The following is a 22,483-nucleotide window of genomic DNA, read 5'->3' as shown; positions in this document are numbered from 1 at the left end:
AAAATTACAAACAATATAACTGTCCAATGTCTGAAATTAATATATATGTCTACTGTTTATCCACATGTAATAAACTGTTCGGCAATTTCAGGGGGAGCTTTTAAAACACTCTTAGATGGGTTATTTGTTGCGCACAAAAAAATAACGAGAGTAATGTTTCATAGAAAAAAAAAAAAACGGTACGATCATACTAATCCTCTATTTTGTGAACACAACCTTTTGAAAGTCCCCGATATAATATTCTTGCAAACTTGTATATTTCTTTTCAAATCAATTTACATATATCCCAATAATACATCTTATAAATTACTATCCAATAATATTAATAACAATAGAAGGCCAGATGACCTCAAACTTCCTCTCTGTAGGACTGTCCACGAACAGAGAAGTGTGGGTGTGCGCGGGCGTCAGGGAGTGGAACAGCCTCCCGCACGAAATTAAATCACTAACCTCTATCAATTTGTTTAAAAGCAAAGTGAAATGTTTCTTAACTTCTAAACTATGAATGTTAAACCTTAGCAATGTCTGTGAATCATGTTCATGTTATGTGTTGATACACAGACACACATGTCAGGTGTGCACATCTTGTGGACGTGTGTATGTACATCACCAACAATGATATCATTAATAGAAAACTTTGGCTAATATAACATATGTTACGGCAAAGTAATGTATTGTAACCATGCATACATTTGTTATGTATGTATGTGAGTATGTGCACAGGTCTGTATGTGGCCATGTGTGTGTGTGTGTGTGTGTGTGTGTGTGTGTGTGTGTGTGTGTGTGTGTGTGTGTGTGTGTGTGTGTGCGTGTATTGTGTGGCCGCATGTATGCATCATGCTGTACGTATGTTCGCATACAGGTTGCATATGTGTGAGTGTGTGTGTCTGTGCATGTACATATGAATGTGTGTATGTATGCAGTTATATGTTGTGGTATGTATGTTTGTGGGTATCTATGTAAGTGTGTCTACCTGTGTTTGTGTTCGCCAAGTTCACGTATGTGAACATATATGTGGCACAGTATAGCATACTATACCACTCCATCACTCATTATTGTGTCATGTGCTGCAAACAACAAAACAAGTAGTCTATTATTACCTCTATCATGTGCAAAATGACGGCTCAAATAGGAACAAGTCAGGGTGTAAACATTTGCGCTACTTATGTCATTCTTTATTCAGGTCTGTATAAAAGCTTCGGCTTGATGGACCTGGCCTTACGTATTGAACTGTGTATGAAATGCAGAAATGCATTAATGTTACAAAAGGCAAACAAAATATATCAATCAATCAATATCAATCAACCTCTCTCTCTCTCTCTCTCTCTCTCCTCTCTCTCTCTCTCTCTCTCTCTCTCTCTCTCTCTCTCTCAGGCGGTCTGTTCACCACCATCCTACTTTTCGCCACTCAGCCAAAACTGAACCAGGGTACATTTTTAATTTCATGAGAACTAGGATGGGAGCAAAAAGCAGTCGCCTGTCAGTGGAGGCCACGGCTGAGCCTCCTGGGCGAGTGTGGCGTGGACGCCGTGAGGCTGTCCCGCCACCCCGCTCAGGGGGCTGCTGTGGGGAGGGGGGAGGCGCTCTCTGGCCTCCTTTACCTTCCGGCAAGGGGCCGATGGGGGGGCGAAGCCCCTCGTGTCGGATCAGGCGGCCAGCCTGAATATGGACAAGCTGGCCGCCTTGGACCAGGAGACACCCATCAGGGTGCACTGCCTGGCAGGAGGCGCAACAGTCTTCTGTCAGGACCTGCCCCTGAGGGGACCTCCTGGCCGGACTGAAGTACACTACGGCGGGGCGTCACGCCGTTTTGTACTTCAGCCTGGCCGGAGGTCTGGGTGTCCACGGGGGCAGGGGCAGGGCTGCCCCGTGCTCTTTTGCAACAGCAAGAGAGTGGGCAGCCGCCCCAAGCCCCCCCAGGAGGACCAGGCTGTCCGCGTCCCCGAGGCGGGGCAGGAGGCCGGTCCCCGCCCCAGAGGCTGGCCAGGTGGGTGGTGGCCAGCCCGGGGCACGAGGCCGGCCACGCCCCTGAGGCTGGCCTGGTGGTGGCGGCCAGCCCAGGGCACGAGGCCTGCCCCGCCCCAGAGGCTGGCCCAGGTGGTGGCGGCCAGCCTGGGACACGAGGTCGGGCCCCTCCCCTGAGGCTGGCCAGGTTGGTGGCGGCCAGCCCGGAGAAGGAGGCCGGACCCGCCCCTGAGGCTGGCCAGGTGGTGGCGGCCAGCCCGGGGAAGGATAGCCTGGGCCTGTGGGTCTCGGCCCCCAGCCCGGAGGAGGGGCAAAAGGAGGCCAGGAGCGCCACGACCCCCGCGGAGGACGAGGGAGCGGGGCTCGTCCTCCGAGGAGTGGGGAAGGGAGTGGTGGCCCCTTCCCCACCACCACAGCGCCAACTCCCCCAGCCAGGGAAGGCTTGCCAGGGGAGGGGCAGGGCTGGAAGCGGGTTGTCCCACGGCCTGTGGGACAACCTGCTCGCCATTGCACAGACCCTGTCCCTCACCCTGGTGGTGTACTCCGCCCTGCTGGAGTACTTCCCTGACTGAGGGGGGCAGCCGGCCCCACAAGGGCAGTCGGCTGCCCGGGGAGGGGGGAGGGGGAGGAGGGGGGAGGGGATAGGTTAGGTGGGAGGGGGGAGGGGGGAGGGGGGAGGGGGATAGGATAGGTGGGAGGGGGGGAGGGGGGGAGGGAAGACAAGCCGGGATGGGGGAGGGAGTGCTGTCTTGGGAGGGGGGAGGGGGGAAAGGGGTAGGTTAGGTTAGAATAGGTTAGGTTAGGTTAGCTTAGGTTAGGGTAGGTTAGGTTAGGTTAGGTTAGGTTAGATTAGGTTAGGTAAGGTTAGATTAGGTTAGGTTAGGTTAGATTAGATTAGGTTAGGTTAGGTTAGGTTAGATTAGGATAGGTTAGATTAGATTAGGTTAGGGTTAGGTTAGGTTAGGTTAGGTTAGATTAAGCTATCAGGACAAGTAAATAACAACACCGCCGTGTGCGGCGGCCATCATGTGAGCAATGCACGTATTTTCGTGACCACCTGCTGCCTTGGCAGAGACAGAGCGAGAGAATCACGTTTTTTTGCATGGCCAGTTTTCCTTTATTTCTTCTTCGCATATTTTATTATTCGCATATTTATTACCAAATTACTCGAGAATGAGCCTTATTGGAAGTCTAAGGGGAAAATAACTGTATGATCGAAGTATGGGAACATTAATATAGTTACTTGAAAATGTACCTTATGGAAAGTATAGGAAAATTAACCGTATGATCGAAGTAGGGGAAAATAAATATAGCTACCCGAAAAACAACCTTATTGAAAGTTATAGGAAAATAAACCGTATGATCGAAGTATTGGAAAATAAACCTTATAGCAAAGGAAGTGGGAGCGAAACGTCTCTCTCTCTCCCTCAATTAGAGAGAGAGAGAGAGAGAGAGAGAGAGAGAGAGAGAGAGAGAGAGAGAGAGAGAGAGAGAGAGAGAGAGAGAGAGCGCATACCTTGATTTATGCCTCGTTAGTCAGGTGATTTGATGCATCTCTATTCTGTCCACCTCCCTAATCTCCATCTCTCTCTCTCTCTCTCTCTCTCTCTCTCTCTCTCTCTCTCTCTCTCTCTCTCTCTCTCTCTCACTCTCTCTTAGTGTTGGGGTAAAGTTAAAAGCAAAGACGGCAGGCGGCATCCCCCTTCATCTCCCTCACCTGATTAATGCTAATTGGACCTTAACTTAAACACGCGGCCAGGTGTACTCTGACCAAGAGATAAGCTCACTACTCAAAAAAAATCCTCCCCACCTTCTCCTCCTCCTCCTCCTCCTCCTCCTCCCCACGCCCCTCCCCTCTCTCATTACCATCCTTCAGCGGCCTGGAATGCGCGCACCTCAATCAGCGTGAGTGGACATCGGTGGGCTGCGGGGAAAGTTGCTAGAGGCTTGCTGCAGGAGGGCGGAAGGGATGAGGGGCGCGGGGTAGTGGTGAGAAAGAAAGGAGTGTAGGCATGATGAGTTTGCTTGGAAAATTGTGAAAAGAAAGAAAGGAATACGGATAATGAAATATTAGTTAAAACAAAAATAGAAAAAAAATTAATAAAAAGGTACAAGGATGAAAAATAACGAAATCTGAAAAAAAAAGGAAGCAAATGTGGAAAAATGGAATAGCACTGTGAGTGAAGCATGACAGTGATTCCCCGCGTGGTAATTCGCATTAATTAGTGGAAGGTGTTACACAATTCTGTCTAAAACACGTCTGCTTGAAAAAAATACATATTCTCTCTCTCTCTCTCTCTCTCTCTCTCTCTCTCTCTCTCTCTCTCTCTCTCTCTCTCTCTCTCTCTCTCTTGCGTGGCCAGATAAGCTGTAGGCAGTATCACTTTACTAAAACACTTGTTACGCAGCCTGGAATGTTCAGGAGCTCATCACGAGGCAACACAACTAGCGAGGCAAGGAGAGAGGCAAGGACGGACAGACCAGACGGACGGACGGACGCACGAACGGAGGGAGGGAGGGAGTCTGGTGTGTAATAGGCTGATGTACTATTCATGCCTAGACGCTCGGGGACTGCTCCTGCTGTTGCCGTGAAATTCTCCGCCACACCAATATTATTACCCCAATATGACCCCCTTCAATTATGTTGTTGTTGTTATTGTTGTTGTTCTGTGTGTGTGTGTGTGTGTGTGTGTGTGTGTGTGTGTGTGTGTGTGTGTGTGTGTGTGTTTCATAACAATTTGACATGCCAGGATGCAAAACGTTTCTCAATAATGAGCGTGTTCACATCCTTCTTCCCGCCACGAAAAAAATAGAACACCTAAGACGCCACGCAATGAGAGAGAGAGAGAGAGAGAGAGAGAGAGAGAGAGAGAGAGAGAGAGAGAGAGAGAGAGAGAGAGAGAGAGCACTTCTACGTTCTCATGTCGTCATGTTGCACAAGTTATTCAAGAGTGGCAGTCACTAATTCACCAGCACGACCTGTCAGTACACCGAGCACACGCTTCCTGGAAAATGCTGCAAATCCTTCCCATGATACTACGTGTTTATGAAAAGCAATGCTTCTCATCAGCAGCAGCCCTGTGATTTCAGATTCATGGGGTGAGTTTGCATTAACTGCTTCTCCCGAGCGGACGTGTTTCCATTACTTCATATCTAACTCAAGCAGTCTCCACCAATATGTTAACACTTTGCCTAATTTGTGGTTCATGTTCCTTCATTACTTTCATCGAGCAACTGTCGCCACACAGTGAAATGCTCTCGTCGTTAAATGCAAGGTTTTCATTACATTTCACATTATTTTAGCCTTTAACAGAGAGAGAGAGAGAGAGAGAGAGAGAGAGAGAGGGAGGGAGAGAGAGAGAGAGAATGATGAAGCGAACAGCCTTGCCTTGAGCTTGTTCAACACTGCCGCGTGGCTGGCTGGCTGTGTTGTGTGATCCGTGTATGTATTAGCGAGTCTGGCGCGACACGTTTCGCTTATATACTAGTTTATTGCCGTGCCTGTGCCTGCAGGAGGTCCACGCCACACGCCGTGTTCGTTTGTATATGAAACTGCAATGGTTTAGTTTTTACGAGCACATCAAGGAGCCGTGCGTGTCATTAAGTGTTTTTACAGCGGACCGCTTGCGAAGGAGGATTGCTTGTTTACACCAAGTAATTTAATTAAAGATTCATGTTATACCTTCACTGTTTTAATTAAATCATGGTCATAGGAGTTGAGGGTAATGAGCAGCATGTACGTGGCTCTTTGTGTGACGCTCGGTGAGACATGCAACACTGTCTGTCTGTCGGTCTGTCTGTCTGTCGGTAGTGGGAGTTAACACGATACTTGGGAACACTGCGCCGACTCCTTAAGCAGTCAAGCCCAAAGTGAAACACGGGATTCATTGTCCGAAGCACCAACGACACGAGATGGCAACCCAAACACATATACACACACACACACACACACACACACGTGGTAATGGCTCTCCCGCCCACCTCATCTCAGTAAATGTTTGTTGGCAGTTTTCCACATTAAAAGGCCGCAATTTTCCTTAAGTAAAGTCGTCTTGGTCTCGTTCGGAGTAAATTACCATCATCACAGTAGTTTTTACTATATTTTTTTTTTCATCCAACACTCTCAGACTTCCCCACACGTCATATTGGCAATTCTCTCCTTCCTCCACCATTCTCTCTCTCTCTCTCTCTCTCTCTCTCTCTATCGGCAACCACAACGTGCACACCTTCCCCCCTCTCCTCACCTCAGACTCGTTGACTCTGATAACTAACGTGCTTAATTTCCCATTGGTTTGTACCGGAACTCCGCCAGTCCCTACGCACCACAGATAACTCTGCTAACGCCTGTCAGCCTCCAGTGATCCCTCGTTACAAACTTTTCTGGACCCTGACCGGAGGAGGTAATGAGTGTTGTTCTGTCTGCCTGCCTGGCCGTCAATAGGCTGCTGAGCTGCCCGCTAGATATCCTTACAGACCTCAGACCTCGCCGTATTGCTCGAAATTTAACCAAGTACTGCTAGTTAATTCAGACGGGTCGCAATTACTATGGACTCGCGGAAGACCAAAGCTTTTCTGCTCGAATCAAGGTCTTAACGAAGGCGATGAAAAATCTCCAGCGGACCCAAGTGAAGGCGAGCAGACGAAGTGGCGGGCAGGAGTGGTGGGTCAGTGGCTTCTTACCTTGACCTCCGTGAACACAGGTGACGGCACACTTACCTGCAAAGAAAAGGGATTGTCAGCATGGTTGTTATATTCTACCTGAGTACAACCTTACTGTATTTTTTTTTTTATGTGTGCATATTTATTGCATTAAGAGTGTCGAGCTGATGACGAGCCAGCTTTGACTTAAATAAGGCGTAGAAATTGCAGTGGAGAGCCTGTGAGCTGCAAACACCACAACTCCACGGCACCTTTCTCCCCCTCACGCCTGGCTGGTTGTCTTGCATCTCTCCGACACTCCAATTCGTGACTCAGCCTCCACTCGCCCGTGAATCCCCGACGCACCCTCACCACCACTACCTTTATCACCGCCACCAGCACCGCCCCTTCTGAGAGCAGCTCCATTGTCCCTAACCTCTCTCTGTTCGGATTAAGTTGCGTCTATTTTTGTTTGTAATGATTCATTTTTATGTGTTTGTTCTGTCATTGTCTTCCTTCACACACACACACTCACACACTCTGTGTGTGTGTATATATATATATATATATATATATATATATATATATATATATATATATATATATATATATATATATATATATATATATATATATATATATATATATATATATATATATATTGTCCTCCACTCCCTTAATCGCTCCCTTTTCCTCGCAGCCAAAAGGTCAACGGCATCAAGGCAAATCTAATCTTCATGTTTTGAGTTGCGGAAGCTTTCAAAACCATGACTGGTAAGGCAGACAGAGAGAGAGAGAGAGAGAGAGAGAGAGAGAGAGAGAGAGAGAGAGAGAGAGAGAGAGAGAGAGAGAGAGAGAGAGAGAATGCGACAGGAAAGGAAAAAGTAAATAAACAAATGGATAAATAAAAATAAATATTAATTTTAGGTCCACTTCTGTAAACATGGCGGGGCACGACACCTGAGGCGGCGTGCTAAATGGTATATATTCTGACATTTGTTTTGTCCACTTGTTTCTGTCTCATTAGGCCGCTAATGACACGCCGGTACTGAGAAGGAGGGGCGGGAGAGGGTGCGGGAGGGAGGGAGGGAGGGAGGGAGGGAGGTTCACTTATTACGCTCAACACATAGCCATTAAGAGTTTCATTTGCAATCAGTAGGATAAAGAAAATAGGTACAGGTTATAGCAAATCACGGAGGCCGAGGCGGGGGTGTGTGGGTGCAGGTGGGTGGCGGGACGAGGCGGGGTGGAGCTGTGCGGGTGGAGGTGGGTGGCGAGGTGAGGCGGAGATGTGCGGCTGCAAGTGGGCGGCAGAGAGAGAGAGAGAGAGAGAGAGAGAGAGAGAGACTATAACTGAGATGCAGGAAACTTCTAAATGAAAAACAACAAGTTCTGTCGCCTTTACTAATAAGAATGTACCCTCTCTCTCTCTCTCTCTCTCTCTCTCTCTCTCTCTCTCTCTCTCTCTCTCTCCTCTCTCTCTCTCTCTCTCTCTCTCTCTATCTATCTCTCTTCTTGGCGGTCAGAGAGAGCTGGCTGGCACTACAATAGGCTTTGGTTGAAATGTTCCAGTTATACTCTCTAACTGCACTTAAATAACTAACTTTTCCAATATGACAACACGTGATTGCCCAGAACACTCCCTCAACCCTCCCCCTCTTTCCTCCCCGAGTGACGGCAGGCGGAGGCACGGGCGGTGAGACGTGATGAGAGGAGTAGTGGCAGTGATGGGCGGGCCTGGTGATGTATGGAATAATGCGTGGTGTTGACAAAGAATGGGATGAGAGGTGAGTGATGGTGGTGAATACGCGTCTAACTCAAGGACAAAACAAACAAGTACACACAACACCAAACAAACAAGGAATGCAACCAAGCCTCGGGTCTCCTTCACCAGCGAACAATTGCTGCATTTCACAAGGCAACACCACAAGGGGACATTTAACAAGCACTTAGGAATAACGAATCACATGCAGCTTCTTACCTGCTATCCTGCCTATCTGCTAATTTTCTACTGGTATTCTGTCTTTTTCTTTGTTATTATTCTTCCTTCACTTTTATGTTCCCTCTCACGCCGCCTCCTGCTGCCTGATCAGCCTCGTGTGGTTGCCGCTCATACCCCCTCCTGTTCTCGTCACCTTTACTCTGCTCTCCACTATAATATTATTTTCCTCCTCTTCTCTCAAAGCTTCCTCTCTGGCCATGTCCTTTTACCTTCCTTATTTACTTCATCCCTGTCATCTCATATTCCTACTTTTCCTCTTTCCTTTCTTCCTTCGCGGCTCAGTTTTACGCTACACACATCTCATGCCTCCCTGCTCACTACAAACCTGCTGACACTTTTACTCTTGTCACAGCACGGCGGCTTTTCCTTCCTGCTTTCCTGCGTGACTCCTTTTATGTTCGCTTTTATTCCTACTTTCACACTCTTGTCTCTCCTTCCCTCCTTTACTTCCCTTTCCCTGCCTCGCCGCGGTCGCCATCAACGCTCCCTCAAGGCTCTGCCGCGGGAAACCTTAGCCTTGCCATCTCCTTTTCGCCTCCGTCATTCTCAACACACTTCGCCTTCCTCTCTAAACACACTCACCTCGCCTCTCACACTTGTGCATGTCGTCTTCGCTCATAACCGGCACTCCCTCACTCACTGTCTTCCTCACCTCACGCTAGTCCCTCTCTTCCTCCTCCTCCTCCTCCTCCTCCTCCTCCTCTTCTTCCTTCCCTATTGCTCATAAAAGTTGCCCTTCTTTCTTTACAACCCCTCGGACGAATCTTTTATTCCTGCAGCTTCATAACCACTTTCCGTCACATTCTCTCTCTCTCTCTCTCTCTCTCTCTCTCTCTCTCTCTCTCTCTCTCTCTCTCTGTCTGTCTGTCTGTCTGTCATTTTTTTTCTGATAGACACTCCAAGTTTCCTCTTTCCATTTCCAGCTGTCTCCAGCATCTATTTCCTTCGAAAGTTCTTCCCTTTCTTCGTGGCATGGAATCTTTCAAGCTCACCAGAGTTTCCTTAAAGTTTCCCAGGTTGGTTTCCTTCAACACTTCCCGCCACAAGACAAAAATACGGATCTTCAAATTCTTGAGGATATTTCGCAGCCAAAGTTACACATTTCCTAAGAAAAAGTTGTCCTCTACTTCACAGCATCTTTTTCTTCTTTTCTGTCCCTTTCCTTTGACGATGAGACTCACTCCACACCTCACCACCATCGTCACACCGCCAAGATCGTTCACCACACCACCAGCAGCATTCGCTACACCGCAAGGAGCTTTACACTAATAATCACCACCACTGACCTCAACACGCCAGCCGCCACGAAGCCTTGTTGCACTAACCACGCCACCACCGCACTGTTAGCCACGCCTCCACGGACCTTTCAAGTCTTCAGCACATAACACGCATCATCGAACACTTCGCCGTACAAGGTTCATCACAATCTAACTCTGTCTGCCATCTTCATATTCAGGTTCTCTATTTTACAGCTACGCGCGCATAGGAAGAAGCCTCCGCCGTCCTCCCCCGCCACTCCTGCCGCTCCTGCCACGCCCTGCCTTCATTATTTCTTGCAATGGAAGCTTCATGCTCTTATTTTAACTTAAGAAGAGACACTGTCATATTCGATGCAAACTCCTTCTCCTGCCTCTTACTCCTCCTACCTCCTCCTCCTCCTCTTCCTCCTCCACGGGCAGCCCGGCAGGGACGTGCACACACCCGGCCTAACATCCAGCTATCAATACCACAAGACCTGCTTTACATATTTCCCGTGACGATGCAGGAAGGCCCACCCCACACCCACGCCCCCCGGAATGGAGAGGCCCGCCCTACGCACCCCGGGGATGGGGGAGACCCACCCCACGCCCACCCCAGGGGAGGGACACCTCATGTTTACGTTTTGTGAGTGATATGTTTGGACTGCACAAACCTTCTTTTTGTTACGCCCCGCTGCCTTAAAACGTTCACGAAGGATGGAAGGTTACATCGCACTGGCAGCACAACGTGGGACAATTGGTGACCAGGCTGCCGCACACCCCCGCCTGCTTGCTGCTGCTTGCACACATCCGGCACTCACGGTGACTGAGGGCACGTGTGGCTGCAGCGATCCGTGGGGAAAACACCACCACAGAACACAAAGGTCAACCTGTTTTCCCTCGTTTGTGACCACCGAGCAAACATGTTCCGGATTTACATCACAGCGCCACAAAAGACATCACGAGGTTCATGAATGTGCTCACGTCTGCTGCACGATAAACTCTTCTCAGCACCAGGCAGCGCCACGCGACCCTCGAGGGGTGTGCGGCGGAAAACAAGGTGACGCGTCTTCCTTCAAGTCACATAACTACCAAACCACTCGTCTGTAATTTGCTAGTTTTCATATGCTGAGTGTCTAACTCTCTCTCTCTCTCTCTCTCTCTCTCTCTCTCTCTCTCTCTCTCTCTCTCTCTCTCTCTCTCTCTCTCTCTCTCTCTCTCTCTCTCTCTCCATTCACTTGATCACTACCACCACCACCACCACTACTACCAATACCACTATTACTATTAGCACCACACTATCACACTCATAATACACACACACACACACACAGCCAGTCTATCTCTCTAATCCTTCCTCCATGTCATATTCCCACTCCCTCCTACTTTTCCTCACTTTTCTCCTTCTCAATGCCTTCCTTGCCTCCCCCTGGCTGAGGTGAGACAGGTGGGGGATGAAGGAAGGTCTGGGGCAGATGGAGGAAAGTGAAGTGGTGGAGGAAATTGGAGGAGTTCCACCAATAGGTGTGGAAAAAGCTAAGAAATTTTGTCACGGATGTGTTAGAAGAAGGACTGGAGGAGGAGGAGGATAGAGAGAGAGAGAGAGAGAGAGAGAGAGAGAGAGAGAGAGAGAGAGAGAGAGAGAGAGAGAGAGAAATGTTAGTACCGTTAAGTTACAATATCCTATTACACACACACACACACACACACACAGGGCAGAGGAAGGAGAGGTAAAGTGGTGGGCAGTGACACAGGCACGGGGTTGGGAGAGGGCAGGGAGGAGCAGGCTGGGGAGAAGGAGGGTTTTCATGGTGGGGGGTCTGAACGGGCCTGCAATCCTTCAACTTATTTGAGACATTTTGGGGTTATTTATCTATTTTCATGGTTCACTCTGGCTTTCCTTCACGTCTGAATCTAAAAACACCCGAAAGTTCAGCTAAAATATTGATGTACAGACAGGGAGGGAGGCAGGGGAAAATGTGCCTCTCAGCCCTTATATTTACGTAGCGCAATACACACACACACACACACACACACACACACACACACACACACACACAGTCCTACCCGAAGATTAGTCTGAGCTCTTTCCGTAGGGGAACGGCTTGCTGGGTGACAAGCAGTGTGTGTGAATCACACACACACACACAGTGGCGGCCAAGGGGGAAGGTCTGATGACGTCGCGTTTTCGGAGTGTGCGCTCTGAACGGGGCACTACTCAATGTCTTATTTGAGGCACTTTTGGGGTTGTTTATCTATTTCCGTGGTCAATTCTCTTTTTTCTTCACTTCAAGTCTGGAAACACTGGGGAGTTTAGCTGAATATTGATGTACAGACAGAGAGGGAGGCAGGGAAAATGGCCGTCTCGAGGCTTATATTTACGTAACGTAATTCATTATGAAAATCGCGAAAAGAAAGAAGACGCCCAGACAGGAATGCACTACATTTTCTGACTTACTCTTTACTTTAACTAATACACAAAATATAAAAACATTACCGAACTCAGTAATAATAACGAAAACTCCAAAAAAACAATCTGTAACTTTTAAGAACGGTACCACAAAAACACAATAATATCGAGAAAGGAAACACAGCCAGACTAGCTTATATTACAGATTCTAAATACAAAATTTTTTTTACTTTCCAGATAAATAAAGAAAACACCAATTCCTCATCGTATAAAGAGAATAATTTTTCATATCCAGTACCGAACTTATTCTAAATTTGAAAATTCGAACTGCGAGACTAGATTTTATTGGATGTTATTACTTGGTACATGTTTCTTATATTTTTTTAAGTCTTAAATTAAATACCAATGCAAACCTACGCGTGCCGGTAAGAAAAAGTGAAATTAAATAAAGTGAAGAAGTTGTTATTTTGTCGACAAACAAAAGCACAGCTAGAACAGATCTTATTATATTTTATAATTTAGTATGTCTTTCTATTAATAAATTAAATATCAAAACAATGACAACTCCATCAATAAAAGGAAAATAATAATATGTTGCCAAAAAGTTTTTTTTCCTCGTCTTTTCCTTTCCGTACCTCCTCCTCCTCTTCCATACCCCTCATACTCCAAATCCCCCCTCCACCACCCCCTACTCCGCATAGGAGTCTAGGAAAACACCTGGAAACACCTGGAAAACCCTAGAAATTATGCTAAATACTGACAGGGAGAGACGGAAACTTGTTACCTTCGGCTTATCTGTGCGAGGCTCGGGGGGACTGGGCGCCAAGGATACTGTGTGTGTGTGTGTGTGTGTGTGTGTGTGTGTGCGTGAGGCAAAACGATAGAAATGCTAGTTGGATGGGTGATTGCTCTCAGGTCCTACTGAACCTCACATCGACGCCACGAAAGGATGAGTGGGCGGGGTATCCATCATGACATCTAGTCTCGCTGCCAGTGCCTGTACTCGTAAATTTTAGCAAGTTTACATTGCCTCTATTATGAAGATACGAGACCAAAGCATATTTTTGCCGGTCAGCTCGGGGTATCAAACATTCACTGCCAAAACAGCATCCTCATCCGACGCTCTGTTAAGATTTTATTTGCTAAAAGGACAGGACACGGCACCTCAAACCTTTGGTAACATACTAAAACCAGAATCATGAGACATTTCTGCCAGAAACTCCACTACTTTCAATAGGCTTTCAATAGGCTCTACATGAAATTGAGGATTTTTTATCTTTTATTTTTTTATGATTCTCGTGATAGATTAACAAGATTTCTACATTATTAACTGGGGAATCACTCTTCAAATATTCGGCTAATGACCTCTGTGACCTTTGAAAACAGTTGTGATGAGAGAGGGAAGTGTTTCAGGCCTAAGACAGGGAAAGGCCTCTAACTCACGCCTCTCCCCTTTTATCCCTCCTCCGTAACCTCTGACATTGCTGACAGCTCCCTCGCCCCCCTCCACTCGCTTCTCTCAGCTGTAGCTCGCCCTCCTCTCCCCTCGCTGTCACTGAGCTAAGATGTGCAAGACTCCTCCCCTGATGCAATATTCCTGTGTGAACTCTTGTCATCACCACGTTCTTTAAAGGTGGAATCTCTCTCTCTCTCTCTCTCTCTCTCTCTCTCTCTCTCTCTCTCTCTCTCTCTCTCTCTCTCTCTCTCTCTCTGCACCGCGCAAGATCAAGACAAACAAGCAGGACGTGGCCGAGATGGATCCCGCGATACTCGGCTAACTCGCTTCCTTGGGCCTCGTCTTGTCCCGCTCAGCCAGGGCGACTTGCGGCGGCGCGGCTTGCAAGGACACACTGCACAGCTTCGAGCAAGACTCCCCGCTCAGTTTTATTGGTGGTGTGTTTACAGATACAGCAAGAAACATAATTATAAGCAAATACATGAGTAGTTACACGACGCGACACGAATACAGGGAAGTAAAGATGGAGGAGACGATAATAAGGTTAATCAATCAAGTAAGGTACGGTAGATGATTTGTACAGGTGAGATAAGGTGTACAGGTGAGATAAATGGGGAGAGTCACAAGAAAGAAGACGAGAAAAAATAGAAAATAAAAGTTATAAAGAATATGAACGGTAGCGACGGCTGCATGCTGTAACCCATCACCCTGCACCCCATCACCTGTCTGTCTATCACCCACCACCCAACACCTGTCCACCCATCATCCCATCACCTCCCTACCCATCACCCCATCAGCTCGGCAAGGGCGGCGCGTCCCTCAGTGATGAAAGACGCCCCAAGATTAACTGGCAAGACAAGATGGCAGAATAATGGTGCTGATCAAAGGCGCGGGTGGCAGGAGCGGAAAAACTGGACGGCTAATTTGCCTGCGATGTCTCAAGACCCTCCCCTGCCGTCCGTCCCCCCCTTCCCTCCCTGCCGCGCCCCCTTCCCTGCCGCTGCTGTCCTGTCCAGCTCCCTCATGAACCACACAACACTCAACACTCCACTGGCATGGAGGAAGGAAGGAAAGAACATTCTCTCTCTCTCTCTCTCTCTCTCTCTCTCTCTCTCTACTCAGACCTTAGATTAATACTCATTACAGGATAGCTCTGCCTTTTTTCCTCATCTATCTTTCCCGTCCTTTTCCATTTCCACGCCCTAATTATGTATATTTTTCTTCCATTTCCACGTCTTAATTATGTATATTTTTCTTCCATTTCCACGCCTTAATTATGTATATTTTTCTTCCATGTCCACGCCTTAATTATGTATATTTTTCTTACATTTCCACGCCTTAATTATGTATATTTTTCTTCCATGTCCACGCCTTAATTATGTATATTTTTTTTTTCCCAGACGTACAGTGATACAGAAAAATATTCTTACTAAAATTGCCCGTGTCATTTTGACTCAACGAACGAAAAAATACGGAAAATATTGTTTAAGAGAGAGATGCACTGGTAGCCCTGCAGGGTGTCGGTACACCTGAGCGTCTCGAAATTTCTGCATTTGAGTCCCTCAAGATGCAAAGTAACAATACCAACACGCGTGTCTTACGAAGTCTCCATGATGAATGGCTATGGAATGCCGGAGGTTGGCTGACGTCCACTTTGTATCTGATATCTGTGATCAACGACTCAAAGATTCGAATCCCGATGTGATGCGCTACACGCCTTCGTGACGTTTCAGACGTTTCAGACAGCCAGGCTTGCCAGCTATTCCGAAATTGATAGAATCACTCTATATTTTTCTTGAATTAAGCGTTCATGAGAGTAAGAATAATTTTGCGTACTTGGTAAGTCTTGACACACACGCGCCGCCACGATCCGTGGTGCGAGGCTCCAGAACCACAGCATTCTGCTCCCAGCAGGGGAGTCGTCTTCTTTTGTCGTGTGTTTGTCTTCGTGTTGGGTTGTGTTTACACTCACCATGACCTCGAACTTCCCAAGCCAGGCGTCACTCTCCTTTCGTTTATCCATCACTGCCTCAATTCTTTTTTTCTTCTTTGTTTCCATTTCAATCTTTCCTTCCCGCACGCTCCATCAACGCTCCTTTCTTTGTGCTTATCATATTTTTTTTTTTTTTTAGTGGTTATATTTTTTTGTTTCCGTCGCTTCCCACGCTTCCCACGTGACTCACAAAACGTGACAGTCTATGTAATACCTACACACACACACACACACACACACAAAACTTCTATCTTCTGCTTGCCGTGAAGCACTGAAGCTACACTCGGGCAAACACTGTTCTGTGTGGAAGTCAGAGACAGTGTGCGGTGAGGACAGCTTATTCTCACTGGCTGAATAGACCTCGTGACGCAACACCGAAAGGCGATTAGTCTTGATCTTGAAAGTCAGCTGGAGCGGGACATTAACTTGTTATTATTGGGAGTAAGTTTCAGGCCACTACTAATATACACTAAGAGCAATGTCTTCTCCTTCATTTCACATAAACGTGTCACGTGTAAAGTGTACAGAAACAAACTTTCTCATCTCGCGAACACCAGCGTCAGCTTCCGTCAGCTGACACTTCAGTAAATTTGGATTGACGGTCCTTATGGCGCTAATGAAATATTTCGTTCAGCATTACGACATCGAACTTTGTATTCCGTGATGGGAAAAGTTTTCACAAGGAGAGAAAACTCTCACCACTAGCCTCGCTGCCCGAGGCTGTCACTCCTTGACTTGCAGCAACACAACAACAAAGTGCCGCTTCTTTCCACTTCTGTACCATGTAACGCCGTGTACACCTCCTGTCAAACTAATCAGTTTGTTCATCATAGATGTTTTTTTTTTCCAATTGCAGTGCCTCCTGACAATTCCTTGATGGTTGAAAAAGCAATATTCATTGAGGAGTGGGCGGAATTGTTCTCCTGCCGCAGCGGTGAAGCACTCGTTTCCTTCATGAAAAGTTATTAATGAAATCACTACATAAGCGTTCAGTATGACGAGGCCTCACCTCAGCCATCATTCACTCCTACATAAAAATAAGCGCGTCAGGCATCGCCTCTCTCGATACAAGTTTGCATATTTAATCGACAAAAAATGAGTCCATGAAGAATTTCAGCCGCACATCAATCTGGCAACATTACGGATGGAAACAGATGCCAGACACTTCCACGCGCCATCTGACTCGGGAAACCGCGCTTGGAGCTCAAAATTGAGGCGCGAAAATTCTTGATTACGGGAACGATCGCCATCGCTACGGACGCACTGATGCAATCGTTCATATATGGTCACCGGAATGAAAGGGTTAAGACAGGTACAATATATATATATATATATATATATATATATATATATATATATATATATATATATATATATATATATATATATATATATATATATATATATATATATATATATATATATATATATATATATATATATATATATAGTTAGTAAAATAAAAGTTCCTTTTTACTTGTTGCCTAAAGGCCGAGCATGACGTGTGTGTGGCTGAGAATGCAGGTCACCTGTGATTATTTTGTTGCATGTGAGGCACGACGCTGCAACCAATAGCTATTACTGCAACTATCACTGCTTTTATAAACACACACACACACACACACACACACACACACACACACACACACACACACACGTAGATAAGTAAATAAAAAAAAAAAAGATAGCACATAGTGTAATCAACACGACTACAGTATCCCCACCCTAGAGCCCCGATCCCCAACGCCCTCACCACCCACGCCCTGTCCACCTCCACCACCACCATTCCCACCACACGCTCTCTGTCCCGCGCAGCACAACGACCTTCATCTCGTCTGCATCATTAAAATTTCGACGTCCATAATTTGGCAGCGCGCCTCACACACATCTCCAATGGGGCCGTGTTTTCGCTTCGCTGGTGCACACACTTCCCACGCCCTGCCTCCCTGCCTCCCTGCCGGTGTCCCTGATCACGCCACCGCCAGCCGCCTTGCAAGCGAGCAGCCTGGAATCACACCAGGGACCTCTCTCCCTTCCCTCTTCCTTTCCCGCGTTCACATCACTGTGGTGGAGCCTCTGATGAAATTTATAGGGAATCTCAGAGGCTTATTGCTTGCTGCATGCGCGGCGCCTGAAGCAGTGATGCATTGAGTGCCAGGAAATGCATATTGAGCCGAGCTATGCCATTATATTCAGCCGACCATTGGGTTTATTGAAAAGCTGTTATTGCCGCGGTTGTGTCCCGTTCTGGTAAGGGGAGGGAGGGAGGGAGGAAGGGAAGGAGGGTTGGGGGAGGGACACTGGTGGGCAAAGGTAACGAAGGCAGGAAGGGCCAGAAGATCCATGTGACTCTAGCGTGCTCACCAATACACCACCAGACTACTAATGTTATTATGATCAAAATATTCAGCTTACATCACAAAAATTCACCCAGCACGAACCGGGGCCATCGTTATTAACAACACTGAACCCTTTCTTCCCTGGAGAGAAGCGCGGGTGAGGCTCATTCCCGCTCCCCCGGTAGTGAAGTCTGCGCCAGGCAAACACTGCCTCGAGATGAAAGAAGCTTCGCCTCTCTGTCCCGGGAATCAAACACGGGTCTTTTGTCTTGACCGAGCCGAGGGTGCACTGCTCTGAGACAGAGAAGCAGCGAGGCTGTACGAGCGTTAGTGAGAGAGAGAGAGAGAGAGAGAGAGAGAGAGAGAGAGAGCACAATTTGTCGCGCTTCACTTCATATCTAACATGTCGAGTTCAAATACTCTACTGGATGAGCATACAGAGAATTAGTATTTTTCACAACTCTCTTTCATAATTTAATGGAAACTATGATAAACATATTGTGTGTGTGTGTGTGTGTGTGTGTGTGTGTGTGTGGTTCAGTCACGTACATGTCTCTCCATACACGTCCGGTCCAGAGGCGCCAATTATCGTTCGCTGTACTGTGGACATGTTAGGAGGGCTCGTAGCGTGAATGGAATGTGAACTTTTACAGAACCCCTCACTGGAATCATGCACAATCGCATATTATACAATATTTGTACTGTTTTTTTTTTCTTTTTTCTATTCCTACTATACTCTCATACATCCATTCTTATCATTACCGTGTGACCTTTGGCTGAATACATACATTCATTCTTACATACATACATACATTTCCTTTCTGACCGTTCTATTGCTGCTGTGGTAGACGGTCACTGTTCTTCTCCTAAATCTATTAACAGTGGTGTTCCTCAGGGTTCTGTCCTGTCACCCACTCTCTTCTTATTATTCATTAATGATCTTCTAAACCAAACTTCTTGTCCTATCCACTCCTATGCTGATGATACCACCCTGCACTTTTCCACGTCTTTTCATAGACGTCCAACCCTTCAGGAGGTAAACATATCACGCAGGGAAGCCACAGAACGCCTGACTTCTGATCTTTCTAAAATTTCTGATTGGAGCAGAGCAAACTTGGTATTGTTCAATGCCTCAAAAACTCAATTCCTCCATCTATCAACTCGACACAATCTTCCAGACAACTATCCCCTCTTCTTCAATGACACTCAACTGTCCCCCTCTTCTACACTGAATATCCTCGGTCTGTCCTTTACTTATAATCTGAACTGGAAACTTCACATCTCATCTCTAGCTAAAACAGCTTCTATGAAGTTAGGTGTTCTGAGACGTCTCCGCCAGTTTTTCTCACCCCCCCAGCTGCTAACTCTGTACAAGGGCCTTATCCGTCCATGTATGGAGTATGCTTCACATGTCTGGGGGGGTTCCACTCATACTGCTCTTCTAGACAGGGTGGAATCAAAAGCTTTTCGTCTCATCAACTCCTCTCCTCTAACTGACTGTCTTCAGCCTCTCTCTCACCGCCGCAATGTTGCATATCTAGCTGTCTTCTACCGCTATTTTCATGCTAACTGCTCTTTTGATCTTGCTAACTGCATGCCTCCCCTTCTTCCACGGCGTCGCTGCACAAGACTTTCTTCTTTCTCTCACCCCTATTCTGTCCACCTCTCTAACGCAAGAGTTAACCAGTATTCTCAATCATTCATCCCTTTCTCTGGTAAACTCTGGAACTCCCTGCCTGCTTCTGTATTTCCACCTTCCTATGACTTGAATTCCTTCAAGAGGAAGGTTTCAAGACACTTATCCACCAATTTTTGACCACTGCTTTGACCTCTTTATGGGACTGGCATTTCAGTGGGCATTTTTTTTTTTATTAGATTTTTGATGCCCTTGGCCAGTATCCTTCCTACATAAAAAAAAAAAAAAAAAAATACATACATAGATGCCATTATTACTGAAAGATAAGAGGCATACATGTTTTTTGTGTGACACATAGTATTGGTATCATTAAGCTAAAACACAGTGACTATCATTCCCTTTTTTCTCTCTCTTTTTGTTGACATGATGTCGGCGAGTCAGTTTAGCAGCTCAGACACCAAGTTATGAACACACATTTCTGTTGTTGCCTTGTCGTTAGTGTGGCGTGACCCCGTGACTTGCTGCTCTGTGTAATGGCGTGGTAGAAAATGTGCTACAAAATGTACCAAGGAATTCCGAGCATTTCTTTTCACATTAGCGGCATTGTCAAGGAACGTTTGCTTGGCGTCTTGGTGATGGTGGTGGTGGTAGTGGTGGTGTTCTTGTAATGTACTGTACAAGGGATTGCTAGTTTATGATAATGTTGGTGATGTTATTTTTGCATATCATTGCCGTTGTTGTCGGTGGTAATGGTGGCGGCAATAGTAGTAACCAGAAGTGATGGTGTAGCTACTCGTCCCGTCACACCAGGAATCAACACGGAAACACCGCACCACACGTCACCACACCACATAGCACTACACTCGACTGGCACCCTACACCACCACAACCACCAGACAGCTCTACCCAGCCAGCCGTGCGCTTTATCATATATACGCGCACGTACCTGTCCTTTCTCCGCTGCACCACTTCACTGCTTTAATCGATAATGTTACACGAATGAAGGGTTTCTATTAAAATTACTGGATCATCACTAGGGAGCACAGCCAAGACCTTCAGTATCACACACTTCATCTTCTTAATAGCTCTGGGATTATTAGAAATGTACCGAGCAGCTGCGATTGTGAAGCTGTTAATACGTAACATCAGAAGGCATCAAAGAGGAGAGAGAGAGAGAGAGAGAGAGAGAGAGAGAGAGAGAGAGAGAGAGAGAGAGAGAGAGAGAGAGAGAGAGAGAGCTGGTAACATTAGGAAACAAACTCAAGTCTCACACTGAAATAAGCTTACATTAAACAAAGCATATGGTATTGTTATCTTGACGCATCACGAACAAACGAGACAACGGAACGGAACGGAAAGAAAAGAGTGGGGGAAGTAAAGAAGAACACTATATAGAGAGGGAAATATGGGGTGAAGGACAGCAATACATTGAAAGTGAGTGGGCTTTACCACACTGCTACATTAATTTAATTCAATTTTTTCCTAACGAGACAACTGTTATTCCATCTCAGTTTTTTTCTTTTTTGGGTGTGAGAAGAGTTCAATATTCCCTTGAAGCACCTCACCATTTTTTTTTTCATTTCAACATAATCTTATCTCTTTCTTTCACATGTTGTTGTTGTTTTTTTAGTCACATAAACCTTTTCGCGACGGTTTTATTGAACATAAATAAAACTGCAAGCACTAGAGAGTTTGACTGATTTGATCCCACTTGCTGCTTTCATTGCTGTCTTTCCACATTATATTTCAAACCTGTACCAGACCATTTTCCCGTAAGCCAGAGGAGACGCCGTGGCAACCGAAGCGTCAGTACGGCAGGTGAGTAGCTCAGACCCAGATCAGACACACAGGTTTCACTCCTGCAGCCTTCACAGCCCGAGGCGCATCAAGACGACGCCACCACTACAGCCAAGGGCGGCAAGGCGCACTGCACCAGACCTGCGTGCCTCGTGACAGTCGTGCGGACGGGAAGTTTTGCCAATTCGCAGAGCAAGCCGCCTAACGCTGTTCACTGCCGAGAACAAAAAACCCTGCAGCTGCATTTTACTAGTGCGATAACAACCCCTTGAAGTTATTCAGAGTGGGAAAGGTCTCATCACTGCGCCAGACGCAACATGCTGTGTGTCATGTGCAGCGTGTCAAGGTGTGTAGGGCGTCATGGTAAGCAGCGTGTCGGCGCGGTGTGTCAGTGGACTGATTATTTGACGGTCACGCGCGGGACTGGAAAGTGTAGACCCAACGCTCGCTTTCCACGCCATAATGTTTGCTGGGGCTTGACGGACAGTGCTGGGAGCTTCACTGCAGCAGCTTTCACACTTGTTTATAACATTCACACACAACTGCACGACCGGCTCTGTGGAGATGGCGGAGCAACCTTTCACTCACTTGCTCACGATTGCTTTGGTTCAGTTTTTAAATAACTGTAGTCTCCCCCTATAACTACAAATATACGATACATTACACTGCTCACTATCGAAGCATTTGTTCCTGGGTGGCCGCAACGCGTGGGGCAGGTTGTCGTACCTCACAGTAAACGTAGATAGGTAGATTTATTGATACACCGATTGATTTTTTACATCGGTTGGGTCATGTATTGCAAAGTAATACCACAGGCCACGAAAATACGGATTTAATTTCAAGGACGCGCACACACGAACTCAAGAACAAACGTGGTAAAGTTCAAGAAGAAAAAAAATCTTCGAAAATCTGTGTAAAACATTTGGACTCGTCAGCACGCTGCCACCCTGCCAGCACGGAGGCACAGCTGAGGCAAGACGCCACTTACTGAGAATAGTAAATTTGTAAG

Source organism: Scylla paramamosain, chromosome 19 (assembly GCF_035594125.1).
Source record: "Scylla paramamosain isolate STU-SP2022 chromosome 19, ASM3559412v1, whole genome shotgun sequence".
Taxonomy (NCBI): Eukaryota; Metazoa; Arthropoda; class Malacostraca; order Decapoda; family Portunidae; genus Scylla; species Scylla paramamosain.
This window is presented reverse-complemented; position numbering follows the sequence as displayed.